The sequence below is a fragment of the Pristis pectinata genome, chromosome 42 (genome assembly GCF_009764475.1).
Source record: "Pristis pectinata isolate sPriPec2 chromosome 42, sPriPec2.1.pri, whole genome shotgun sequence".
Lineage (NCBI taxonomy): Eukaryota > Metazoa > Chordata > Chondrichthyes > Rhinopristiformes > Pristidae > Pristis > Pristis pectinata.
The window spans coordinates 1,754,390-1,761,575 of NC_067445.1; the positions used below are offsets into that span (position 1 = coordinate 1,754,390).

Consider the following 7,186-nt stretch of genomic DNA (forward strand, 5'->3'; position numbering starts at 1 on the left):
TCTCAGAACCCCCTCCAATAACTGTCCCAGCACTGATGTTTGCCCCACCGATCTGTAGTTCCCAGACATTACCTTCCAGCCCTTCTTAAACTACAGCACAACATGAGCCACCCTCGGGTCTTCCAGCCCCTCACGCGTGGCTTTGAATGATACAAATATATCCACAAGGGACCAGATAAAGTCTTCCTGACCTCCCAACAATGTCCAAGGATACAATTGGTCAGGCCTCAGGGCTTTATCTACCCTTGTGCATATTCAGACCTCCAGCACCTCCTCCACTGTCATGTGCTTTCTCTTCAAGATATCTGTGTCGAGTTCCCTGCTATTCTTGACCTTTACTACGGTGATCACAAAAATATTTGTTAACGACCTCACCAATCTCTGATTCCACATAGAGATGATCTTGGTGATCTTTAAGGGGCCATGTTCACTCCTACTGTTTAACTGTTGTATTGGAAATGTGTGTCTGGGTCTTGGGCTCAGTGTGGGACTGAATGTGTCTGCTGTCTGACACTGTGGAATGATGACCTGTCGGTGTCTCTATGCTCTGTTAGGTACCTGGTGTGTGAGAGACGGAGCGGCTGCTCTGTTCCTTGTGTCTTGGGTGGAGGGAACATAAGAGTTGATTGAAGTTTCTCCCTGTGGGAAGGAAAAGGAAACGGGATCAGTGAGGGAGAGGTAAAAGACAGACGGCTGTGTGAAGCGGCCGGTGCAGCCAGTGCCAATGTGTGAGGCCGCTGCAGGGCTGCAGCTCTCAGCTTCTGCCGACCAGCAGAGGGCGGCAGCTCTGCACCTAGTCAGGGCCACATACACCGCCACATCCCGGCACGGATCCTGGAATGGGACTGCCCATGGAGCAGGGAGATTTACACAACTCGCATTTCCACTCACCTCTCCCGGCGGACTAGCCGCTCAACCGGAAACAAACAGCCGCTGGTTAAACTGTGTCCCCCACACTTCTCACCGGGAGACTGCAACAGACGCTGTTTGTAAAACTGTCCCCACCCTGATTGTCCGGCAATGTGTCCACTATTCACTGTCCAGTAACAACACATACGGCGAGACTGGGACCAAACCGAAGACTTTCCCTCCTGGTCTGGAAAGAGGAAGCAGCAGTGACCATCACCGGTACCTACTCCCCACTCCGCCTCCCCCGCCCTGCCACTCCCAGCCCGGGAACGGCCTCTCCCTCCCCACTCACTCCGTGTTCCGGGCCAAGTCGCTGCTCCACTCCACTGTTTCCCACCAGCTGCCGCCTCCACTGCCACGGGTCCGGACTCCATGCTGGTCCCTGAGCACATCTACGGAGCCGCTCCCAGAGCCATGCGCTGCTGGAAGGAGGCTGCTGTCAGCGCCCTGCCCCCGGGCCCGGGAGTTCTCCAATCCGGGCTCTTTAAACCCCCTCCCGCCGCTCGCTGGCGGAATGGCGCTTACAGGCGGAGCTGCAGCACACGGCGCATGTGCTCTGCCGCCCGCTGTCAATCAGGGCCAGGGGCGGGGCTACGCAGCGCATGCGCTCCTGTACGCCTGACGTCACAGAGGGAAGCCCAGCCGGACCTTTCCCCAGTTCAGGGTCCGGGGCTGGGCGAGGGACAGGTCGGCTTTACACCCGGGACCAGTCCGCTGTAAATCATGTCTACCTGGGATGGTCTATGCAATTTGTTTCAGCTGTTCCTGAAGATGAACACAATGTCCCTTCTTCTCGGAGACTCTCACGTCCCGGGCTTACTGCAGACCGGCCTGTTCCACATTCCAAGTGTCCGATAAACGGATCACTTCAACAAAAAACTATTTGTCGGTTTTAGTGTTCAAAAAATCACTAGTATTTCCCTTTTAAACATCTCCCCGCCGGGGAATTCAACCCCGGTCTCCCGCGTGACAGGTGGGGATACTGACCACTATACTAACGAGGAGGCGATAGAACGATGTAGCCCATCTTCTGTCAGGGTACAGGAGGACTCACAGAATCACACTCATGTTAGTTCATTGACTGTAAAACCGGCGCGCTTCAGACACCCACCTCACAGTGTGACCGGAGGGGTCTCAGGATCTCCAGCGATTCAGTCACTTGTTGTGCTTAAGGACCGGCCGGAGGTGGGGCTCGCATTTGGGGTCCATAGGGTGGGGTTGGAAATAACATTTATAATCTAGATTTATTTTTCAATTTGCTGATGTGAGGGGCAGGAAACGATGTGTCGCCCATCGACTATTTCAAGGGTAGACTCTCACTTCAGTCCGATACCGGGTGAAACATCACTGGGCGCTGCGTAACTCCGGTCTGGCGGAGGGTGGCGACACCAATTGGACGGAACAGGGACAGCAGCAGAGTGCGGAATGACCCGTCAGAAAGCAGGTCGGGGACTGGTGATCGAGGCACAGAGTCAGACAGTACAGGAGACGGTTCAGTACCCGAATCTCCTGCAGTATTATGGAGCGATGGTGGTATAGTGGTGAGCATAGCTGCCTTCCAAGCAGTTGACCTGGGTTCGATTCCCGGCCATCGCAGGAGGTTATTGAGTTTTAATCTCCTGACATCGGGATTGTCAAAATGAACCTCTTACAGTTCAGCGATCTGTACAGAGGTGGAGGGGCCGAGTGGTCTACTCAGGCTAACTAGCGGATAGCTTGCTGCATTCATGTAGTTTGATGGGAGAGTGTAAGAGAGATCCCATTGCTGTTTCATTAATTATCATTTCCTGTGAGCATGTCAGTGGGCCAGGGAAGCAATTCCCCTCCCTCACCCTTTACTCGGGAAATCGATTAACGGATCAGTGCAGCTTTCTGCCCTCACTCTGTCGCAGATTCCCACAACAAACTATTACACTTGCGGTCGCCTCATTACAGGAAGGATGTGGAGGCTTTGGAAACGGTGCAGAAGTGTTTACAAGGATGTTGCCTGGATTGGAAGTCATAAGCAATAAGGAGAGGTTTGACGAACGTGGGTTGCTTTCTCTGGACCCTCAGGGGCTGAGGGATGATCTGACAGAGGTTTATAAAACTATAGGAGGCATAGATAGGGTAGTTCGTCAGAATGTTTTCCCCAGGGTTGAAATGTAAGATACTGGAGGGCATGAATTTAACGTGAGTGTTGGAAGTTTAAAGGAAATATATGTCGCAAGTGTGTTACAGAGAGCGGTCAGTGCCTGGAATGGGCTGCCAGGTGTTGAGGTGAAAGCGGACACGACAGTAACGTTTACGAGGCTGTTAGATAGACACATGAATCTGCAGGGAGTGGAGGAGTATGGATCAAGTACAGACAGAAGAGTTTCGTCTAATTCGGCATCGAGTTCGGCACTACGTGGTGGGCCGAAGGGCCTGTTCTGGTGCTGAACTGTTCTGTGCTCTATGATCCCAATGTCCCAGATGACGTGTTCATACTGAGTGACGTCAGTGTTCAACCTCCGCTCCCTGTCTAGGTTTACCCCGTGCAATCTCTCCCCTCACTCGCCCTCCGTTCCGACACGGACTACACCCGGTGCTTCTGCACTGACAGGAGTAATACTGGGTCACAGGATCACAGGCCCTTCAGCTCAGTATGTCCGTACCGACCATAACATTAGCGACTGTGCTAAACCCGTTGTCCAGCCCTTGTCACACGAACGTCTCCACCTCATCGACTTAAATGTTGCTCTGGACACTTCATCGATGTTGTGCGAGTTCCTGCCTCCGCCGCTCCCTCACGTCGTGCGTTCGAAAATCCAACTACTCTTTGGGGAAAAACCTTTCCTCAGACTTTCTGCAACCCTTCGCCCTGTCCCGGAACTGGACATTTCAGCCCGTCACCCATCTGTTATTGTGGCTCCGAGTCTCCCCTCTCCAAGGGGTAAAGCCGGACTGTCCTGTGTGTCCCACAGCCCCGTCACGTGATGTGTTTGTTCTGGCCCTGCAGGAGATGTTCCACCTTTACCCCCCACTGCCCACTCCCCACCTTCTCTGCTGTTGAACATTAACTTGTTCTCTCTCTGATCCGGTTCTACTGACGGGTCCCGGCACTGAAACGATAACTCGCTTTCGATTTCCGCATGACCTGCTGAGTGTTTCCAGCATTTTCTGTTCTACGTCAGAGCTCAGCCTTTCACAGCAGACTGCAATGTATATTGGACCATATCTAAGCAAAATAGGTCGTTCTCCTCTCCGGACCTGCCCACATAAAATGGTGGAATGAAAGGAACTTTAATATTGAAACGCGAGATTTTCATTCTCAATGAAGTGAAATGTACATTGTGTGAATGTGTGACGTGGCAGCGTCCTGTTGTAAAATGTTCAGCTGAACAACAGCAGAGGATGTTTTCGATCCATCGATCTCTGGGTTCTGGGCCCAGCCCGCTTCCGCTGCGCCCTCTGCTGTGAGACAAGCAAAGTGCAACTTCCGTATTCCCTCCTTTATTCATTTTTGCCGTGTTCCTTTCCGATTTATACTGTTTCTTTTGTTGCTTTTCTTTATTTCCCTCTCACTTACTACTTTATCTCTTCCCATAATCTCTCTCTGTCCCCCTCGCTCTCTCCGTCTTCCTCTCTCCCTCCCTCTCCCTCTCACTCTCCATCTCCATTTCGTTTTGTTCCTTACACCTTGTCCCATCCCGTTACTATCCCTGTGTTGTCTGTACTCTGTCCTGGTCGTATCCCCGTTCCAAACATTTCAGCAGCAACCGTGTTTGGCATTACTTAATTGACACTGTTCCTGCGGCCCTGCTGTCGGACATTCTGTTTCTCTTCCTCCGTGTCTCTTCCTCCTTCTCTGGGTCAAACGTGAATGTACAGAGCAGAGGGCACAATCTGTGCTGCTGTGGGGGATGACCGGGGGATACTTTAGTCTCCCCGCGGGACACCACACAAAGGCTTCACCCACACCTGCTAGTGGCTCATTTTGTCCAATCCCGAGGTCTCATTAACTTCACACATCTATCACTGCAACTCAATAAATGTCAGATTTCCTTCAGTGCTCAAGGGCCGGCAGCTGACTTTATCTCTTTGTGACCCTCCTGATGCAGGTTGTCGACCCGAAACGTCGACAAATCCTTTCTCTCACAGATGAAGCTTGACCTGCTGAGTTCCTCCAACAGAGAACATGGAACCGTACAGCACAGGAACAGGCCCTTCGGCCCAGAATGACGTGCCGAACTATTTAAATAAGTAATCAAATGACCAACTGAACTAATCCCTTCTGCCTGCACAATGTCCACATCCTTCCATTTGCTTCACATCCATGGGCCTGTCATATCTGCCTCCAAAACCACCCCAGGGAGCGCATTCCACGCAACCACAACATTGTGTAAAACAAATGCCCCGCACATCTCCTTTGAAATTACCTCTCTCACCTTAAGTGCATGGCCTCTGGCATTGGACAAGGGAAGATTAAAAGGTGCATCTCTGGCAGTTGGCGATGGACATATTGCAGGTGAGATCTTCATGTTAGATGTCACTTTCCCAGCTCTTTGTGGCTCGAGCCCACATCAGGTTTGGATTTTACTGTCCAGGTCCGTTCTGTGGTCAGTCGGAAGTCTCTCCAGGGACGTGCACCAGGGTTTTGTTCAAACTTCAAGGTCACCTGCGTGTAGATGCCGGGGATTGAACTCGGGACCTCATACATGCAAAGCATGTGTGCCCCCACTGAGCTACATTCCCCCGGCCACTCCGTAATTTAAAAAGACCGCTGCTTGCTGTGTCTCACCCGTTGAGCAAAAGACGTAGACATTGGAACATAGCGAGTAGGGCGGCCACCGGCCATTCTGCCCTCACCATTCAGTGTGGCCGAAACCATTTAGATTTCAAATCAATGATCGAAGAGCCAAAATTAAATCAAAACACGACAGTAGTCGCGACAAGTCCGTCAGTTCCAATGACATAGCCGGAGGAAGCACACACATCCCAGTGAAAGAGAAGGGAACACCGGGGCTCCCTGATGTGAGACCCCGCAAGAAGGGTTCCCACTGAGCTCAGTGAGGCAGCAGCAGGGAGCTGCCGCCGCCGGACAGTGCAGTGTTACCCAGCTGACGATAACACGCACAGCAAAAGCTGCCGGATCGCCAGCGTCCCTGGGTGGGCTCGAACCACCAACCTTTCGCTTCACAGCAGTACACGCTGACCGATTGCACCACAGAGACACTCTGAAGGAAGCGGGGATGAATTCCAGTCCTGGTGAAAGGTTCCGGCCTGAAACGCCGACTGTTTATTTCTTCCCGGAGCATTTCGTGAGTATTGAGAAATGATTCTCGGGTTGGGACGCGGGACGAGGGACTGCTGCTGGGAACCGGCTTTTCACAATCTACATCAATGTTTTCAATCCGGGGGTCACGGATAATATAATACTGAAAATTCTGGAACCACGTAGTCGGCAGGATTGGAACCTGCGCGGGGAAACCCGAATGGATTTCTAGTCCATCGCCTTAACCACTCGGCCACGACTACCCCTCACCCCACGGCTGGGCAGACAGAAGGACATCGGCCATCAGACGCGATCCATGGATGCCGGGATGGACGGGGTCAGCACCGATCCCGGAGTCAGAGAAACAGGACTGATCCTGAACCACAAATAGCAACTGCCTGAAACACTCAGCAGGTCAGGCAGCGTCTGTGGTGCGAGAAATGTTTTGGTCGATGACCTTTCACGCTGAAGTCCGGCGGGCAGTTGGCCGGAGGGAGTGTCAGTCAGAGCGGGGCAGGGTTTCCTCACCCGTCACCACACCCCCAGATCTCCCAGTTTGCTCTCAGTCTCTGTCCGTGGGCACCAGCAGCAGGGACAGCGGTTATTGTCATTCCCCAGCTGCCCTGGTAAAACGTGGTGCAGGGCCGTCTCGCTGGGCCGCTGCGCCCCGTGTGGTGAGGGAGCTCTCACTGGGCTCTCAGTTACCGGGCTCTATGATCCTGACCCGGCGCCCAGACAGCGATGGCAATGGGGGGGGGGGGGTGGTGTGGGGGGAACTGCAGTGTGGCCTGGGCTGGGCTGCCGCGCCGGTTTCACTCTCCTACTCTTTTCTGATCCACCCGACGGGCTTGCCGGTCTTCTTCAGAGGGCAGTCACCAGGTAACTGCATTTGGTGTGGGCTGGAGTCACGTAAAGTGCAGAACAGGTGAGGACGGCGGGCTTTCTTCCCCCAGCACCTGGGAGTCAGCAGGTGGGACTGAGATCGGTTGGCGGGGCTGAGCTGATGTTCCATCTGCTGTCATAGGGCATTGACCTGACACT

General features: G+C 53.2%; 2 non-coding genes across 2 annotated transcripts; one reads left to right on the forward strand and one right to left on the reverse strand.

The window, feature by feature from the left end:
• The first annotated feature begins 2,433 nt into the window (after nucleotides 1-2,433).
• trnag-ucc (transfer RNA glycine (anticodon UCC)) lies at nucleotides 2,434-2,505 on the forward strand. The gene has a single exon. It is a non-coding gene; the product is annotated as a tRNA-Gly (tRNA).
• A 3,821-nt stretch (nucleotides 2,506-6,326) lies between these two features.
• trnas-aga (transfer RNA serine (anticodon AGA)) lies at nucleotides 6,327-6,408 on the reverse strand. The gene has a single exon. It is a non-coding gene; the product is annotated as a tRNA-Ser (tRNA).
• Between the last annotated feature and the right edge of the window lie 778 nt (nucleotides 6,409-7,186).